This window comes from Myotis nattereri (assembly GCF_964212035.1).
Source record: "Myotis nattereri genome assembly, chromosome: 20".
Classification (NCBI taxonomy): Eukaryota; Metazoa; Chordata; class Mammalia; order Chiroptera; family Vespertilionidae; genus Myotis; species Myotis nattereri.
This window is the reverse complement of record NC_138096.1, coordinates 15,726,807-15,746,924: the sequence shown is the minus strand read 5'-3', so window position 1 is coordinate 15,746,924 and position 20,118 is coordinate 15,726,807. Positions and strand designations below refer to the sequence as shown.

At 54.0% G+C, this 20,118-nt stretch overlaps 2 gene segments (V, D, J or C); both read left to right on the top strand.

Moving 5' to 3' along the window:
• The window catches only part of LOC308535599 (immunoglobulin gamma-1 heavy chain-like), a 41,311-nt gene that overhangs the window by 1,360 nt on the left and 19,833 nt on the right, over positions 1 to 20,118 (top strand).
• On the top strand, positions 472 to 11,478 carry LOC308535597 (immunoglobulin heavy constant mu-like). The segment is given in 7 exons: positions 472 to 527; positions 6,457 to 6,774; positions 6,853 to 7,188; positions 7,470 to 7,784; positions 8,033 to 8,365; positions 11,045 to 11,160; positions 11,246 to 11,478.

Sequence of the window (20,118 nt, the reverse complement as noted above, 5' to 3'; positions counted from 1 at the left end):
AGCTGGGCACCGGTTCTTGCCCAGAACCCAGGCGCGGTTGTCATAATGTGACAACTGGTTCGAATACTGGGGCCAGGGCACCCTGGTCACCGTCTCCTCAGGTGAGTCCTCACGCCGTCCCACTGCAGCTGCACTTGGGGAGGTTGGGGGTTGGGTCTGGATATCAGAGATGCCGAGGAATTTGGGGGATCAGGAAAGGGAGCGGGGGAGAGGGTCCCCCAAGTGGGGCTGGAGACCGACCTCCCGTCCCCAAGGACAGCGACATGAGACTGCAGGGGCAACATGACAGCCCTGCCCGGCTCCATGGGCTCCGCCGTGCCCGCTTTGGGCAGGTGGCCGGCTGTGTTGCTTGGACTTCTGAGTCCCAGTCAGGGCTGTCGGCTCATGGCCAGGGGCCCGGGCAGCCTCCAGCGATGCCGGGCCACCCCCCCCCCCTGTTTTTGTGGGGTGAGGATGGAGATTGAGCCATTGTGATTACTACGGTATGGACCACTGGGGCCAGGGGGCCCTGGTCACCGTCTCCTCAGGTAAGAACGCTGGCCCTTCTCGGGCCTTTCTTTTCTGCTCCTCCCGGTGGGTCTTTCTGGGCACCAGTGGCTGGGCCTCGGGACGTGTCCCCCAGGCCGGGGGCCGGGGCAGGCTGACCAGGGAGGACAGGGGCCGGGGCGCAGGGACTTCAGAGCCGCTTGATTTTCGGGCGCCTTTTGGAGACTGAAATAACGCAGCTTGTCTGGGAGTCACTGAGCCCCTGAAAGAGGCTGCCGGCCTGAAGGGCCCGCCGGGGCGGGAGGTCGGACCGGCTGAGGGCCAGCGGGGCCGCGGGACATTTTCGCGGTCAGAATTGAGTGTTTGCAGAACCAGGAGCAGGCAGCTCAGGGAAACACTGCCCTCAGAACGAGGAGTCAAGTCCGGGCTAGATTGGATTTCTTTTCAAGTCCATTACTTTTCTATAATTTAATTTAAAAATTGCTAGATTGTATTTAGACGGAGGGCACCGTCCCGGCAAGGAGGGGCGAGTGGCCGGGATGGGGCCGAGGCCCGAGGGCTCAGCTCAGGGAGGCAGCTTCTCCGAGGAAACGCTTTGCTTGCCGAGTTGAAAGACAGAGTTCAGAAAAGTGTGACTTTATTTTACTTTATTTTTAGGAATATATTTTTATTGATTTCAGAGAGGAAGGGAGAGGGAGAGAGAGACAAAAACATCAATGATAAGAGAGAATCATTGATCGGCTGCCTCCTGCACTCCCCCACTGGGGATCGAGCCCACAACCGGGGCCTGTGCCCTTGACCGGAATTAAACCTGGGACCCTTCAGTCCGCAGGCTGATGCTCTATCCACTGGGCCAAACAGGCCAGGGCAAGAAAAGTGTGACTTTAAATTGTGAGAAATTTTCAAGGACACTAAATTTTTAAAAATCTTATTATTTAATTAACAATCAGGAATCATGTCTTTCTGGAGTAGATAGTGGTGCCAGTTTGGCCAGAAACGGTGACAGGGAACCGCGGGCTGAGTTTTGACAAAGATTGATGATTTTTCACTGAGCTGAGGGCTGTTCGGACAGAGCGGAGCCGGTGGCGGCGGTGGCTGGGGCCGCGCACCTGCAGCCGGCGGCCGGAAGCGGGCCGGCCAGAGTCTATTTTCGGAAGCAAGAAAACACTGTTGACACATTTATAGCTTCTGGTGCTGAGACGTGGTTTCGGGGGTTTTGCCCACAAATCTAAACCTGTCGCTGGAGCAAAACAACACCTGGCGGCTGAGCTCTGAGATAAGGTGGAGGCGCGGGAACCGGGAGTTCCTCTTTTAGCATCTGGGTTTCGTTTCTCGGACTTCGCTTCCCAGCTTCTCATTTATATTCATTTTCAAAGTAACATGTGTGAGACATGAAACCGCGTCAGGGCCGTTTCCCGGGGCCCATGTACCCGTTTTCAATCTGCTGGCCCTGCCAGCGGTCATTCGCCGCACCCGCCCGTCCCCACAGCCCGGTTTCACCGGGACTGTCCTGTTTTTTTTTAAGTTAGTGTTTTCTCTCCGTGAGGAAGAGGCTCTTGGCGATTTCTGATAAAGTCACCTTTGTTTCAAGACCGATTTCCAAGTGTGCCCCTGAGGACAGACTGCAGGGGAACCGTGTGGGATGGTCCCAGCTTAGCACAGCGAGGCCTCCGTGCACTGAGAGGAAACCCGTCAGGTCTCCAGGCAGAAAGGAGCCGGGCGCGTTCGCACTTGAACTTGCCCCCGCGGCGGTGGAGGGTCTGAGAGCGGCCGAGCCCGGGTAGGAGGTGCAGCCCCGGCTTCCACCGCCAGCCGGCCGCTCTCCTGAGTCCCCAGTGACCGAGTCCGAGTCCCGAGTGAGTGAGTGAGTGAGTGAGTGAGCAGTGGAGGTGGAGGAATTGCTGCAGGACAAAGGCCTCCCCTCCCGCCACCCAGGACGTGCGAGTGACCGGCAGGTGTGGTGAGAGAAGCCACCGCTGCCAGCCCTCAGGGCAGTGGGTTTCACAGCTTTGCCTCCACTTGAAGGGGGATCTTGGACCCTTGGTGCCCAGTGGAGGCGGAGAGGCCTGTGTGTGGCCCCTTGAGCTGCCCTGTGTGGGTCCCATTTAACTTTCCCTAGAAAACCTTCCAGGGATAAGTGGCCAGGGCTGCCCCAGGGCTGCCCGGCTGCGGACGGTGTGGCTCGGACAAGCCCGCGCGTTTGTCTTTCCCTAAGTTGTGAGCACAGCTTCGGTCTTCAGGTCACTGTCGGGCATGAGAAAGTGCCCAGCCTTGTGCTACAGAGCAGGGTTTAGGTGGCGAGATGCGAAAAATGCATTTCCTGGCCATTTCGAGTGATGATTTTTCTCTGGCGGGAACGTGGTTAAAGGCAGAGGCTGACAGTGGGGCACGTGGCGGGGGAGCCACTCTCCCGATCCAGTGCTCCCCGAGCCCCACCGATGTTTACTGAATTAAAGCGGACGGGGGTGCTTTCACCAGGCTGCTGAGGGGCAGTGACTGGCACTGCTTGGGGGCCGAACACCAGAGGGAGCAGGGCCCGGGCTGGGAGCGGGTGCATCAGGGGTGAAAGGCAGGAAGAGGCCCCGGGAAGGAACTGACAGGTCCGGTGGTCTGAGCCTTTCTGACCAGAACCACGGGGCTAAGCAGGGCTGCACTGGGCTGCTCCGGGAGGCCCGAGCTGAGCCGGGTGAGCTGGGCTGAGCTGGGCTGAGCTGGGTGAGCTGAGCTGGGCTGGGCTGAGCTGAGCTGTTCTGAGCTGGGCTGAGCTGGGCTGAGCTGGGTGAGCTGAGCTGGGTGAGCTGGGCTGAGCTGGGCTGAGCAGGGTGAGCTGGGCTGAGCTGAGCTGAGCTGGGTGAGCTGAGCTGGGTGAGCTGGGCTGAGCTGGGCTGAGCAGGGTGAGCTGGGCTGAGCTGAGCTGAGCTGAGCTGGGCTGAGCTAGCTGGGTGAGCTGGGTGAGCTGGGCTGAGCTGGGTGAGCTGAGCTGGGTGAGCTGGGCTGAGCTGGGCTGAGCAGGGTGAGCTGGGCTGAGCTGGGCTGAGCAGGGTGAGCTGGGCTGAGCTGAGCTGAGCTGAGCTGGGCTGAGCTAGCTGGGTGAGCTGGGTGAGCTGGGCTGAGCTGAGCTGAGCTGGGTGAGCTGAGCTGGGTGAGCTGAGCTGAGCTGGGTGAGCTGGACTGAGCTAGGCTGAGCTGAGCTGAGCTGAGCTGGGTGAGCTGGGCTGAGCTGAGCTGAACTGGGCTCAGCTAGCTGGGTGAGCTGGGCTGAGCTGGGCTGAACTGAGCTGGGTGAGCTGAGCTGAGCTGGGTGAGCTGAGCTGGGTGAGCTGAGCTGGGCTGAGCTGAGCTGCGTGAGCTGAGCTGGGTGAGCTGAGCTGGGTGAGCTGAGCTGGGCTGAGCTGAGCTGGACTGAGCTGAGCTGGGTGAGCTGAGCTGGGCTGAGCTGAGTTGGGTGAGCTGAGCTGGGCTGAGCTGGGCTGAGCTGAGTTGGTCTGGCTGAGCTGGGTGAGCTGAGCTGAGTGAGCTGAGCTGGGTGAGCTGGGCTGAGCTGGGTGAGCTGAGCTGAGCTGGGTGAGCTGAGCTGGGTGAGCTGGGCTGAGCTGGGCTGAGCTAGCTGGGTGAGCTGGGTGAGCTGGGCTGAGCTGAGCTGAGCTGGGTGAGCTGGGCTGAGCTGAGCTGAGCTGGGCTGAGCTGAGCTGAGCTGGGTGAGCTGGGCTGAGCTGGGCTGAGCTAGCTGGGTGAGCTGGGTGAGCTGGGCTGAGCTGAGCTGAGCTGGGTGAGCTGGGCTGAGCTGAGCTGAGCTGGGTGAGCTGAGCTGAGTGAGCTGAGCTGAGCTGGGTGAGCTGGGCTGAGCTGGGCTGAGCTGAGCTGAGCTGGGGTGAGCTGAGCTGGGTGAGCTGAGCTGAGCTGGGTGAGCTGAGCTGAGCTGGGTGAGCTGAGCTGGGTGAGCTGAGCTGGGCTGAGCTGAGCTGGGTGAGCTGAGCTGAGCTGAGCTGGGCTGAACTGAGCTGGACTGAGCTGAGTTGGGTGAGCTGAGCTGGGCTGAGCTGAGTTGGGTGAGCTGAGCTGGGCTGAGCTGGGCTGAGCTGAGTTGGTCTGGCTGAGCTGGGTGAGCTGAGCTGAGTGAGCTGAGCTGGGTGAGCTGGGTGAGCTGAGCTGAGCTGGGTGAGCTGAGCTGGGTGAGCTGGGCTGAGCTGGGCTGAGCTAGCTGGGTGAGCTGAGCTGGGTGAGCTGAGCTGGGTGAGCTGAGCTGGGCTGAGCTGAGCTGGGTAAGCTGAGCTGAGTGAGCTGAGCTGGGTGAGCTGAGCTGAGCTGGGCTGGGTGAGCTGAGCTGGGTGAGCTGTTCTGAGCTGGGTGAGCTGAGCTGGGTGAGCTGGGCTGAACTGGGCTGAGCTGGGTGAGCTGGGCTGAGCTGAGCTGAGCTGGGCTGAGCTAGCTGGGTGAGCTGGGTGAGCTGGGCTGAGCTGAGCTGAGCTGGGTGAGCTGGGCTGAGCTGAGCTGAGCTGGGCTGAGCTAGCTGGGTGAGCTGGGTGAGCTGGGCTGAGCTGAGCTGAGCTGGGTGAGCTGGGCTGAGCTGAGCTGAGCTGGGTGAGCTGAGCTGAGTGAGCTGAGCTGGGTGAGCTGAGCTAAGCTGGGCTGAACTGAGTTGGGTGAGCTGGGTGGGTTGAGCTGAGCTGAGCTGGGTGAGCTGAGCTGAGCTGGGCTGAGCTGAGTTGGATGAGCTGGGTGGGTTGAGCTGAGCTGAGCGGGTGAGCTGAGCTGAGCTGGGCTAAGCTGAGTTGGGTGAGCTGAGCTGGGCTAAGCTGAGTTGGGTGAGCTGAGCTGGGTGAGCTGAGCTGATCTGGGTGAGCTGAGCTGGGCTGAGCTGAGCTGGGCTGAGCTGAGCTGGGTGAGCTGAGCTGGGTGAGCTGAGCTTGGTGAGCTGGGTGGGTTGAGCTGGGCTGAGCTGGGCTGAGCTGAGCTCGGTTAGCTGGGCTGAGCTGGGCTGAGCTGGGCTAAGCTGAGCTGAGTGAGCTGAGCTGGGTGAGCTGAGCTGGGCTGAGCTGAGCTGGGCTGAGCTGAGCTGGGTGAGCTGAGCTGGGCTGAGCTGAGCTGGGCTGAGCTGAGCTGGGGGAGCTGAGCTCAGTGAGCTGGGCTGAGCTGGGCTGAGCTGAGCTGGGTAGCTGAGTTGGCGTAGCTGAGTTGGCGTAGCTGAGCTGGGCTGAGCTGTGCTCAGTGAGCCGGGTGGGCTGAGCTGGATTGGGAAGAGCTGGGCTAAGCTGTGTTCAGCAAAAATGGCTCAGGTAAGCTGGCTTATCTCAGAGGACTTTGCTAGTTGCTTTGGCTGCATTAACCGGCTGGTCCACGTGGGAATCATGGGCTGAGTTGACCGTGCAGGACTGAGCTGCTGACCCTGGGCTGACCCCGTGACCTGGTTGTGCTCAGGATGTGTTGAGTTGAGTCTGTATTCGTACTCCCATCACACACACCGTCCTTTGGAACCCAGGCACCCAGGCCTGGGCTCCATGTGGCAGAGCCACAACAGTGAGGGCTGGGCTTGCAGGGGCCCCTCTTTTGCTGACCGCTGCCTGGGGATCCCCAGGTGCTGGGACTGAGCGTGCAGCTTCAGTGGTCAGAAGGAAGGCTGCACTGGTCTGGGCCTGGGCCGTGTGAGCCGGGAGCCAGGGTGCACGTGCTCCTGCGTCTGGGGACAGCACTGCCGGGGGAGGAAGGGCCAGTCCTGCCGCTCCAGCAAGAGCAGCCCTTGTCCTCCCAGGCTCAGAGCCGGCTCCTGTGGGGTGGGGGCCATGGCAGCCTCCCCAGACCCAAGCCTTGGCCAGGGCTCCGGCCTGTCACACTGCCTGCCCCACAGGTGGCGAGGCCTGGGGGGCCCATCGAGGGGCAGCCTTGGGGTGACAGGGCCTGGCCCCTGACCTGCTGAGTCTGGGAAGTCATCCTCTCACGCCCCTTTCTCTTTTGTCCCACTCGGGTCCTCAGAGAGCGTGTCTGCCCCCAACGTCTTCCCCCTCGTCTCCTGTGAGAACTCCCTGTACGATGAGCGCCTGGTGGCCATGGGCTGCCTGGCCAAGGACTTCCTGCCCATGCCCGTCACCTTCTCCTGGAAATTTAAGAACACCAGCGACATCATCAACCAGAACATCCAGAACTTCCCATCGGTCCTGAGGGGGGGCAAGTACGAGGCCAGCTCGCAGCTGCTCCTGCCCAGCGACGACATCCTCCAGGGCACGGACGAGTTCGTGACGTGCAAAGTCAAACACTCCAATGGCGAAAAAGAGGTGCAAGTGCCCATCCCAGGTGAGCGAGGCTTCCCCCCTGGCGGGCGGGTGGGTGGGGGGGGCGGGCGGCCTGGCTGACGCTGTCCCCTCCCTGCAGGCGGCCAACCGCTGCCCCCCCACGTGAACGTCTTCATCCCGCCCCGTGACTCCTTCACCGGCCCCGGCCCCCGCACGTCCACGCTCATCTGCCAGGCCACGGGCTTCAGCCCCAGGAAGATCGCGGTGTCCTGGCTGAAGGAGGGGAAGAAGCTGAACTCCGGCTTCGTCACGGACAAACCAGAGGTCGAGCGCAAAGCCCGCCCCGTGACCTACAGGGTCACCAGCAGGCTGACCATCACCGAGAGCGACTGGCTCAGCCAGAGCGTGTTCACCTGCCAAGTGGAGCACCAGGAGCTAATCTACCAGAAGAACGTGTCGTCCATGTGTGGCCCCAGTGAGTGGTCCTGCCCCGAGGGCCCAGGGCAGAGACCCCCAACACGCAGGTGTCCACTCGGGTCGGCAGACCCTGCCCCTGACGAGGCCGGCAGCTCCCCGAGCCTTGGCTTCCCAGAGAGGTCAGGGGCGGGGAGGGGGCCCCAAGGGGCTGCTCGGGGCCTCTTGTCCCCTCCCTGCAGGTGGCGAGTCCCAGGGTCCCCTCCGGCAGGACCCCAGGGCCCAGGAGCGGCTCGGCTAAGTTGACCCCTTGTCCTGATTCCACCCCCTCTCCTGTCCCAGGTTCGTCCACCATCCGAGTCTTCACCATTCCCCCAACCTTCGCCAGCATCTTCCTCACCAAAGAGGCCACTCTGTCCTGCCTGGTCACGGACCTGGCCACCTATGACAGCCTGAGCATCTCCTGGACCCGCAAGAATGGCGAGGAGGTGAAAACCCACATCAACATCTCTGAGAGCCACCCCAACGCCACCTTCAGTGCCATAGGCAAGGCCACGGTGTGCGTGGAGGACTGGGAGTCGGGCCAGGAGTTCACCTGCACAGTGACCCACACGGACCTGCCCTCGCCGCTGAAGCACAGCATCTTCAAGCCCAAGGGTAGGCCTTCCCTTGCCCTTCCCGCCACCCAGACCCTCCCACACACGGCATCCAGGGCCTGGACCCCATGGCAGGCCCGGGAGCAGAGGCACACATGCACATGGACACAGGCACGTGCACACGGACACACAGATACCTGCACATTCATACACTAAGACACACAGACACACATGCCCTCTGCTCCCCCTGTTGTCAGGGAAGAACCCCCTTGCCCCTGACCTGAGCTCACCCCATCCCTCTTCCCACAGAAACCACCAAGCACATGCCCGCGGTGTACGTGCAGCCACCCAGCCGGGAGCAGCTGAGCCTGCGGGAGTCGGCCTCGGTCACCTGCCTGGTGAAGAGCTTCTCGCCCCCAGACGTGTTTGTGCAGTGGCTGCACAGAGGGCAGCCCGTGTCCCCCGACATGTATGTGACCAGCGCCCCAATGCCTGAGCCCCAGGCCTCCGGCTTGTACTTCGCCCACAGCATCCTGACCGTGAGTGAGGAGGACTGGAGTGCCGGGGAGACCTACACCTGCGTCGTGGCCCACGAGGCCCTGCCGTACTCGGTGACCGAGAGGACCGTGGACAAGTCCACCGGTAAACCCACCCTGTACAACGTGTCCCTGGTCATGTCTGACATGGCCAGCACCTGCCACTGACCCCCAGGCTGCCCCTCAAGGGCGGTCCCGGAGGCTCTGGCTGACCTGTTGCTGTGTGTGCATGTATGCAAACTGACTGTGTCAATGGGGTGGGGTGTTGCATTCTATAAAAACTAGAAATAAAAAGATCCATTCAAAAGATGCTGGTCCGAGTGAGCAATGCTCTTGCCTGCTGGGGCCACGGCTGTGCTGCCCCCACCCCCCACCCCACAGACCACTTGCCACCACTGCCCCCACCCCTGCCTCACCCACTGGCCTCCCACCTGCCTCTCAAAGCCCTGAGCCCCTACAGCAAGCATGTCAAACTCAAAGGCTAACACGGGCCAAATAAACAAGGCATGTAGCCCGTGGGCCATGAGTTTGACATGCTTGCCCTTCAGAGTGCTCCCAGCAGACAGCACCAATGCTCACTGCTTCTCCACTGCTGCTATGGGCTCATGGGGGCCTGGGTGTACAACATGCACAGACGTGCACACAGAGACACATGCATGTGTGCGCACAGACATGCAATGCATGGATGTAGATACACATGCAGTAGACATGGGCACACATACACATAGACACATGCCCAGATATGGACACACATGGACATGGACACAGAGACATACACACATGGACATGGACATACGCACACATGCTATGGACATTGGCAAACAGACACATGCACAAATGAAGACACATGCATGCATGCATGCAGACATATGTCCAAATATGGACACACACAAAGAAATGCATGCCCAGAGACAGAGGCACACACATGGACATAAACACAGACATGCTGTGGACATGGGCACACAAACACATGCCCATGTGCACCTGTATGCAAAGATACAGACATGCAGTACACACTCATGCACATGTGCACATGTGCACAGGTGTTTACACAGAGACTCGCATGTATGCATTGAAACACATGCAAAGATATGGACACATCCACACAGAGGCAAACATGCACATGGACACAGGCACACATGCACAGACATACACACATGAATATAGACACAGGGACACATACCATGGATATGGACACACAGAGACATGCAAAGACATGTACACATGCACACAGATACACAAATACCTACATATTCATATACACAAACCCACAGATGCATGCACATTCACACATGCACATACATGGACACATACACACAGAGGCACACATGCACATGGATGTAGAGATACACATGCAGTGGACATGGGCATACATGCGCATATACACATACACACATGCAAAGACATAGACACATGCACACAGAGATACCTGCACACACATGCACTCACACAGTTAATGCAAGCTCATACACATCCACACAGAGACACACATGAGCACTCGCACACAGAGACGAGTCATATGCACAGATGTACACTGACACATGGACACACATTGGCACAGACACATGCACATGCAGACACACACATGCATGTGCATGCAGAGATACACACACACACACGGATGTCCACCCTGTGCGCCCTGGTCACTCGGTTCCCTTGCACACTCCTGCCTCTGCACCGCGCTTGCTACAGGGCTTCCTGCCCAGTCTGCTTGTCCTCTGTCTCTGCTTGGAGGTGCATCCACGGGCCAGCCCAGCCAGGACTCTGACCAGGGCACCATCCCGGGCTCAGAGGGCCACCTGGCGGGCGGCTGCAGCTCCTTGGGGCCACCCCAGCCCTGTCCAGGCTGTTGGAACAGCAGGACCTGCACCTGCCTGTGAACAGAAGCAGTCCGCTCCATTCCCAGCAGACAGCACTGCCCCCCTTCGGACCACCCCCTAGACCAGGGATGGCGAACCTATGACACGCGTGTCAGAGGTGACACAGGAACTCATTTTTTTTGGTTGATTTTTCTTTGTTAAATGGCATTTAAATATATAAAATAAATATCAAAAATATACATCTTTGTTTTACTATGGTTGCAAATATCAAAAAATTTCTATATGTGACACGGCACCAGAGTAAGTTAGGGTTTTTCAAAATGCTGACACGCCGAGCTCAAAAGGTTCGCCATCACTTCCCTAGACACCTCATGTTCTTGGTCCTTTGGAGACCTGGGCTCCAGACGCTGCCTCAAAGACCCATCTGTGTTGGGGCTCCAGACCCCACTGTATGTGTCCATCTGTCCATCCCAGCCTCACTCTGTCTGGAGCCTCGGGTATCTGTCAGACCCCTTGATCCCAGAGATATGATTCCTAGTAGGGCAGACAAGCCAGCCAGGGCCCCCCATGGCTTCCCACACTCGCCCTCCACTCTGAGAAGGAGAGAGTGAGAGTCCCACTGAGGAAGCAAGGAGAGTCCCTCGGGCCCAGACCTGTGCCTGCCCCCACTGCCACCCCCAACCACAGGGGACAGGAGATCCCACTCCCAGCTTCGTCACCCCAAATGGCCCTGGCTGAAGCACCTCTAGGAGAGCCCAGGACCCTGAAAGCACTTCACTGGGGTCCCAGCCCTGCTGCACCCCGAGTGCTTCAGGGCCCCTGCCTGCTGCCCTCCGCTTCTGCCGCCGCCCCGCCCCACCCTGTCCTCCTGGGGCAGCACCGCCAGGACCCCCAGAAATGGGAGATGGGTGGCCTGGGAGGGGGTTTTGGGGTGCAGCACTGAGCCCCGTGTTGTGTCCCTGCAGGGGGTGAGGTGAGCGCCGATGAGGAGGGCTTCGAGAACCTCAACACCATGGCCTCCACCTTCATCGTCCTGTTCCTGCTCAGCCTCTTCTACAGCACGACAGTTACCCTGTTCAAGGTGAGCGGGCGGGCTGGAGGGCCGGGGCTCAGGGGCACCCAGCCCCGCCCTGAGCAGTGCCTCACGCTGCCTCTGTCGTCCGCAGGTGAAGTGATCAGCCGGGCAGGAGCGTGGACATAAGGAGGGGGTGCCTGCCGCCTTGCACTCTGGCCCGGCCCGCGTGCTGGGCCCCTTGTACATAAACCCCCCTGAGCCGCCTCCAGCTTCCAGCGCGAGGAAGCCGCTTTCCTGGACGCCCCGCAGCCGAGCGCTCGGCCGGGGTCGCTGCGCAGTGCGTGCCCTGTCGCCTTGAAATAAATATGTACATGTTACCTTGTGACACTGCGTCCTGTGAGCCTAATTCTGACGGGTATGTGGGAAAGGGGGGTGCCCTCTGCCCAGGCCTGGGGCGGGGGCAGGTCAGCATGAAGGACGAGGCTGAGCTGGGGGGACACAGGCCTGGGCTCCCCAGCACCACCTCCGCAAAGCTGGGCTCTGCCTCCCAGTGGTGAGCAGGGCCTGGCCTGCGGCACCCGCAGGACGTGCCTCACTGCCTGCCGCCGTTCCTGGAAAGCCCAGCCACTCGTCTGTCCCAACCTCGCCGAGTGTCTGGGGTGTGTCCATGGGACCTGGTGACCAGTCTAGAGCATGCCTGACTGGGAGGCAGGACAGCAGAGGGAGGCGCCATCCACCCTGGGGCCAAAACAAGGCAGGTGGCAGCCGGGCCAGGAACCATGGCAGGGCGTGAGGTGCTGGGAGGCAGGAGCCATGCGCAGGGGACGTGGGGCGTGTGTTGGGGGCTCACGGGGTCAGGGGCTCACAGCCGGGCAGCCACAGGCCATGCAGCATCCAGGCCTGCTATGGTGGCCAGGGCCTGGGCAAAGGCCGCCTGGGGGCAGGCAGGGCAGACCTGGCAGGGCCTGGGTCCCAGGAGGGGCCAGGGCAGGAGCCGCTGAGCCCGGCTCTGGGAGGAGGCACTTCCAGGAGCGGAGGCACTGCCTGGGCTCGCAGGGCCGCCGACGCGGGGTGTTCAGGCCTGAGCGTTAGCCTGGCCCTGCAGGGTGACTGCCCACAACAGAACTGGAAAAGGACACGGGTCCAGGGGAAGTCTGTCCCCTGGCCTGGGCTCCACGTGCACAGCTTCCAGGCTCCAGCTTTGTTTCCGCTAAGTGGATCCCATCCGGGCCCAGCCCGTGGGCTGGGGGACCCGAGCAGGGCCCCAGGCAGTGTGAGCAGTGTGAGGCTCACGCAGCATGCGGCTCTCAGGCAGCACCAGTGAGTGTCTGAAGGCCGGCATGGGAAAGAAGCACAGGTCCGACGGCTTAACCACACAAGCGTATCCTGCCGTCGGGCTCTGGGGTCAGATCAAGGCAAGGGCAGGGGCAGGCGGCCCCTGTGGCTGACCATGGCCTCCTTTCCCGCCTCCACAGCCTTGAGCTCGCTCTGCACTTCCACCACTGTGGCCTTGTCCTGTGTGTGTGTGTCCCCAAGTCCCCTTCTCATAAATTCGCAGTCAATCCAGGGAACCCTCTCCTTAACTCACTGATCACACCACCCCCCCAACATCATCCCAATGCAGTTGCCTTCTGCAGGACCAGGGAAGAGGGTAGGATGTCAGTGTATAAATTGGGGCACACAACTCAAGCCGCAACAGTCTACCTGCTGACTCCCCAAATTCACATCTTTCTCACACGCAGAATACCCCACCCCAACACCCCCGCAGGTCTAACCCATTCAGCATCCCCTCTCAGTCCCAAATCTCAGCTAAACTAGGCAGAGGAGTCACGAAAGTGAGGGGTCCTGGGACTGAGGGCTCCCAGCCACGGACTGTGGAGCAGACTCGGGGTCTGCAGGCCGGGCAGCTCCATGGCTGGGATTTCCATGCCAGAGGGAGGAGAGGGAAGGAAGAGGAAGGGGAGGCCATGGGCCCCAAGCAAGTTCAAGCCTGAAGGGCAAGCACCATTAGATGTTTTGTCATTGATTTAAGAGGGAAATAGAGAAACTTCGATTTGTTGTTCCACTTACTGATATGTCCATTGGTTGCTTTTAGTATGTGCCCTGACCAGGATGGAACCCGTAACCTTTGGTGTATGGTGGCGATGCTCTAACCAGCTGAGCTACCCAGCCAGGGCCCAAACCCCATTAGATTTCGAGGCCCCAGAAGGTCCTTCAGTCCATGCTCTGTCCTCGGGGTCCATGTGGCAGCCAACCCTCCAAGCGGGGCCTGAGTCCTCGGGCCCTGGTGGCAGTGGTGCCCCGCCGGTCGCAGACGGCCTTCAGTCCAGGCAAGCTGCTCCTGCTCCTGCTCCTCCTCCTCTTGTTAATCCTCCTCCACCTGCTCCTGCTGCTCCTCCTCCTTCTCCTGCTCCTCCTCCTCCTCCTGCTCCTCCTGCTCCTGCTCCACCTGCTCCTGCTGCTCCTCCTCCTTCTCCTGCTCCTCCTCCTCCTCCTGCTCCTCCTGCTCCTGCTCCACCTGCTCCTGCTGCTCCTCCTCCTTCTCCTGCTCCTCCTCCTACTCCTGCCCCTCCTGCTCCTGCTCCACCTGCTCCTGCTGCTCCTCCTCCTTCTCCTGCTCCTCCTCTGCTCCTCCTCCTCTTCCTAATCCTCCTCCTCCTGCTCCTCCTCTGCTCCTCCTGCTCCTGCTCCTCCTCCTACTCTTCCTCCTCCTCTTTCTCCTGCTCCTCCTCTTCCTGCTCCTCCTCCTATTCCTGATCCTCCTCCTTCTGCTCCTCCTGCTGCTCCTTCTCCTTCTCCTGCTTCTCCTCCTGTTCCTGCTCCTCATTCTGTTCCTGCTCCGGCTCCTGCTCCAGCAAGACTCCCACATGGTCTTCCTGGCTGGTGCTGATCTGGCTGCTAGAACTGGGGAGTCAGGGGCATGACCCCTGAACCACCCCTGTGCCCTGTCTTAGGAGCCTGCTCTTCCAACAGGCTGAGAACCTCCCAGACCCACCTGGCCTGGTCCCTCCATACGTCTCCTTCAGCTTCTCTCTCCTCCCATCCCCATGGGGCAGCAAGGAGAGGCTGTCAGCACTTTGCCCATGATCCCTACTTTGCAAAAAACAGTAGAACAGAATTCAGCCACATCCGTGACCCCTTCACAAGGTCCTCCAGTCTCCAGTGCCCAGGTCCTGCTCCAGTTTGAGGCCTCACCCCAATGCACTCAGAGCATCGGCATTCCTGACCACAGGGACAGGCCTTCTCCCTAGCTCCCCTCCCCTTCCGGGGCCCACACAGAATCACCTTCAATGCCCACTTTCTACTGGCCTCTCCACCCAGTTTGGGTTTTTCTTTTTTAAATGCTTTTCTACAAAATTTATTTTTAGTGTTAAGAATATTACAGATGTCCCCGATTTCTCCCCACTTGCACCCCTCCACCCGGCTCCTGCCCCATCCCCAGCCTTCACCTCACTACTGTCTGTGCCCATGGGTTACGTAGATGTGCATATAAGTTCTTCAGTTAATCTCTTCCCAAACTTCCCTCCCCAACTGCCTCTGAGATTTGTCAGTCATTCCATGCTTCCATGTCTCTGGATTTATTTTATTCAGCAGTTTATGTTGTTCATTAGATTCCACATATAAGTGAGATCATGTGATATTTGTCTTTCTCTGACTAGCTTATTTTGATTAGCATAATACTCTCCAGGGCCCTCCATGCTGTCTTAAAGGGTATTAACTGCTTCTTTTTTATAGCGGCATAGTAACACATGGTGTAAATGTACCACACATTTTTTTTTTATCCACACTTGGGCACATGGGCTGTTTCCAGATCTTGGCTATTGTTAGCACTACTGTGAACATGGAGTGCATATATAATTTCTGAATGGTGTTTTGGGTTTCATAGGGTATATTCCCAGAAGGGGGGTTGCTGAGTCATAAGGCAGTTTAATTTTTAGTTTTTTGAGGAAACTCTAAATTGTCAAATATTCATTGAGCGTGATGGCTTGGGCCGATTTCTGGGGTCTCTGTTCTGTTCCATGGATCTATATGCCTGTTTTTGTGCCAGTATCAGGCTGTTTTGATTACAATGGCCTTGTAGCAAAGTTTGATGTCCGGTATTGTGATCCCTCCAACTTTGTTCTTCACTCTCAAGATTGCTGCAGATATTCAAGGTCTTTTTGTTGTTGTTCCATATAAATTTTTTGAATATTTTTTCTAGATCTGTGAATTATGCTGATTCCAGCATTATCATAATTCCAAAACCAGATAAAGACACTACAGAGAAAGAAAATTATGGGCCAATATCCCTGATGAATATAGATGCTAAAATCCTCAACAATATATTAGCAAATCAGATCCAGCAATACATTAAAAAGATCATACACCATCACCAAGTGGGATTTATTTCAGGGATGCAAGTTTGGTACAATATTTGCAAGTCAATAAATACGATACACCACATAAACAAAATGAAGGATAAAAATCACATGATCATATCAATAGACACAGAAAATGCATGTTCATAGTGATTGCATTGACTCTGTAGATTGCTTTGGGTAGTATGAACATTTTTAATGATGTTAGTTCTTCCAATCCATGAACATGGTATGTGCTTCCATTAGCTTGTACCTTCCTCTATTTCTTCTTTCAACGCCCTATAGTTTTCTGAGTACAGGTCTTGTACCTCCTTGATTATGTTTATTCCTAGATACCTTATTTGTTTGTTGCAATGTTATATGGGATTGTCAAACTCTCTTTCTGAGAATTCATTATTGGTGTATAAAAATGCCATTGATTTATGGATGTTAATTTTGTATCTGCTTATTTACTGAATTTATTTAATAAATCTAGTAGGTTGTTGGTGGAGTCTTTGGTTTTTTAATGTATAATATCATATCATCTTTGAATAATAGGAATTTTACTTCCTCCTTTCAAAATTGCATGCTTTTTATTTTTTTCTTGTCTAATTGCCATGGCTAGGACTTCCAATACTGTCCTATCTAATAAAGAGGAGATATGCTAATTGGCCCTCATGCCATCACAACGATGGCGGCGCCCACAGCCAATACAGAAGAAATATGCTAATGGACTGCCCCGCCCTCAAAGATGGCAGCACCCACAGCCACAAGATGGCTGGCAGGGGAGGGCAGTTAGGGGCGGCCAGGCCAGCAGGGGAGGGCAGTTGGGGGTGACCGGACCGGCAGGGGAGCAGTTAGGGTTCTATCAGGCTGGCAGGGGAGCAGTTAGGGGGTAATCAGGCAGGCAGGCAGGCGAGCAGTTGGGAGCCAGCAGTCCTGGATTGTGAAAGGGATGTCTGACATCCCCCGAGGGGTCCCAGATTGGAGAGGGTGCAGGCTGGGCTGAGGGACACCCCGCCTCCAGTGCATGAATTTCGTGCACCAGGCCTCTAGTGTTGAATAAGTGTGGTGAAAGCAGATATCCTTGTCTTGTTCTTGATTTTAAAGAAAATGCTTTTAGATTTTGCCTATTGAGTATGAGGTTGGCTGTAGGTGTCTCATATATGGCCTTTATTATGTTGAGGTATTTTTCCTCTGTTCCCACTTTCCTGAAAGTTTTTATGAAAAAACTTTCAGTAAAGTGGCTACTTGGTTGAGCACCGACCCATGAAACAAGAGGTCACCAGATCAATTCCTGGTCAGGGCACATGCAGGTTGGGGGCTCAAACCCCAGTCGGGGCATGCAGGAGGCAGCCAATCCATGTTTGTCTCTCATTGGTGTTTCCATTTCTCTATTCCTCTCCCTTCGTCTCTCTCTAAAATAAATAAAAACATATATTTTTTTAAATGGGTTCTGGATTTAGTCAAATGCTTTTTCTGTGTCTATTGATATGATCATGTGATTTTTATCCTTCATTTTGTTTATGTGATGTATCATATTTATTGACTTGAAAATATTGTACCAAACTTGCATCCCTGGAATAATCCCACTTGGTGATGGTGTATGATCTTTTTAATGTATTGCTGGATCTGATTTGCTAATATATTGTTGAGGATTTTAGCATCTATATTCATCAGGGATATTGGCCCATAATTTTCTTTCTCTGTAGTGTCTTTATCTGGTTTTGAATTAGGATAATGCTGGCCTCATAAAAAGAGTTTGGAAGTCTTCCATCCTCTTGAATTTTTTGGAATAGTTTGAGGAAGATGGGTGTTCTTTGAATGTTTGGTAAAATTCTCCTGTAAATCCATCTGGTCCAGAACTTTTGTTTGCTGGGAGTTTTTATTATTACTACTTTAATTTCATTAGTTGTTATTAGTCTATTCAGATTTTCTGATTCCTCCTGATTGAGTGTTGGAAGATTGTATGTTTCCAGGAATTTGTCTGTTTCACTCAGGTTGTCAAGTTTGTTGGCATTGAGGTGTTCATAGTATTTTCTTATAATCTTTTATATTTCTGTGCTTTTTCTGTGTCTACTGTGGTGTCAGTTATTAATTTGCCTTTTTCATTTCTGATTTTATTTAGTTGGGTCCTCTCTCCTTAGTCTGGCTAAATGGTCATCAATCTTATTTCTATTTTTGAAGAAGCAGCTCTTGGTTTCATAGGTCTTTTGTACTGATGTTTTTAGTCTCTATGTCATTTATATCCACTCTGATTTTTATTTCCTTCCTTCTGCTTACTCTGGGCTATTCTTTCTTTTTTAAAAGATATTTTTATTGATTTCAAATAAGAAGGGATTGAGCCTGCAACCTGGACATGTGCCCTTAGCGGGAATTGAACCATGACCTCCTAGTTCATAGGTCGATGCTCAACCACTGAGTCATTCTGGCTGGGCTTTTTGTTCTCTTTCTAATTCTTTTAGTTGTGGAGTTAGATTGTTTATTTGATATTTTTTCTTGTTTCTTCGGGTAGGCCTGGAATGCTATGAACTCCTCTCTCAGGGTTGCTTTTACTGTGTCCCATAGATTTGGAGTTGTTGTGTGTTCATTTTTATTTGTTTCCAGGAAGTTTTTTAGTTCCTCCATGATCTCATTGGTAACCCATTCATTGTTTAATAGCATTCTATTTAGTCTCCAGGTATTTGAATGTTTTTAGTTTTTTTATTGTAGTTGATGTTTAGTGTCATGCTATTGTGATCTGAGAAGATTATTGATATAATTTCAATCTTCTTAAACTTGTAAAGACATATTTGTGTTCTAATATGTGACCTATCTTTGAGAATGTTTCATGTGCACTTACGAAGAATGTATATTCTGCTGCACTGGTATTAAATGTTCTGTAAATGTCAATTAAATCCATCTGATACAGTGTTTCATTTAAAGTCACTGTTTCCTTATTGATTTTTTGATCTGGAAAACATATTAAGTGAAGTCAGCAAGGTGTTAATGTCCCCTACTATGACTGTATTGCTGTCAATCTCTCCCTTAAAGTCCTCTAGCAGTTGTTTAATATTTTTAGCTGCTCCTATATTGGGGGCATATACGTCTACCAAGGTTATATCCTCTTGTTGGATTGATCCCTTTCTATTATGTAGTGACCTTCATTGTCCCTTATGAAGTCTATTTTGTAATATATCAGTATTGCTACCTCCACTTATTTATTTTTCATTTCCATTTGCTTGGCTAATTCTTATAATTCTTTTCCATCCCTTCACTTTCAATCTGTATGAATCTTTTGTTCAGAGGTGGGTCTCTTATAGACAGTGTATATATGGGTCATGTTTTCTTACCCATTAGCTAACCTATGTCTTTTGATTGGAGCATTTCATCCATTTATATTTAAGGTTATCATTTATAAGTATTTATTTATTGACATTTTTATTTTTATGCATATATATATATATATTGTTCTTCTTACAACAGTCCCTTTAGCATTTCTTGAAATACTGGTTTATTGGTAATAAACTTCTTTAGTCTTTTTTTTTTTTGTCTGGGAAGCTCTTTATTTCACTTTCAATTTTGAATGATTGCCTTGCTGAATAGAGTAGTCTTTGTTTCAGATCCTTGCTTTTCATTACTTTGAATACTGTCCCTTCTGTCCTATAGCTTTTCTGCTGATAAATAAGGTGACAGACTTATGGGAGCTCCCTTGTAGGTATCTGACTGTCTTTTTCTTGCTGCCCTTAAAATTCTCTCTTTGTCTTTAATGTTTTCCATTTTAATTATGATGTGTCTGGTGTCAGTCATTTTGTGTTCATCTCAATTAGGACTCTCTGTGTTTCCTGAACCTGTGTGGCTTTTTCCTTCACTACGTTAGGGAAGTTTTCTGTCATTGTTTCTTCAAACAGGTTCTTTATCCCTTGCTCACTTTCTTCTCTCTCTAATGCCCCTATGATGCAGATGTTATTCCATTTCATGTTGACCTAAAGTTCCCTTAAACTCTCCTCATGTGTTTTAAGTTCTTTTTTCTTTTTGCTGCTCTAACTGAATGTTTTCTCCTACCTTGTCTTCCAAATCACTGATTCGATCCTCTGCTTCATCAAGCCTGCTTTTAATTCCTTCCAGTGTATTCGCTATGTCAGATATAGTATTCTTTACTTCTGGCTGGTTCTTGTTCATGGTTTCTATGTCCTTTGTCATGTTGATGTAATTTCCACTAAGTTCCTTGTAGTTCTTACTAAATTCCTTAAGCATCTTTATAATCATTACTCTGATCTCTATGTCTGATTAGTTACTTACCTCATTTAGGTCTTTTTCTGGCAATTCCTCATTTTATTCCATTTGGAGGTAGTTTCTTTGTCTCCCCATTTTAGTTGTCTCTTTGTGTTTGTTTCTATGTATTAGCTATACTTGCTATGACTCCCAGTCTTTGTGGTATAGCCTTTTGTAGTAAATATCCCATGGGACCGACTTGGTGCTGTCTCTTTGAACTCCTGAGCTGGATACTCTAGGAGTGGCCCTTTTGTGTGTTATTTGGGCCCTCCTTTTATAATTGGATCTTGATTATTGTTGTCCCATTCATGGTTGGGATCTCCTCTCAGGCTGGCTAACTGTGAGGCTCAACCCCACCCACATTGTCTGAGCTGCTGTACAGGTGCAGTCTGGAGGTAGTTTCTGCCCTTCTTTGTTTAAAGTCTCCTCTCCA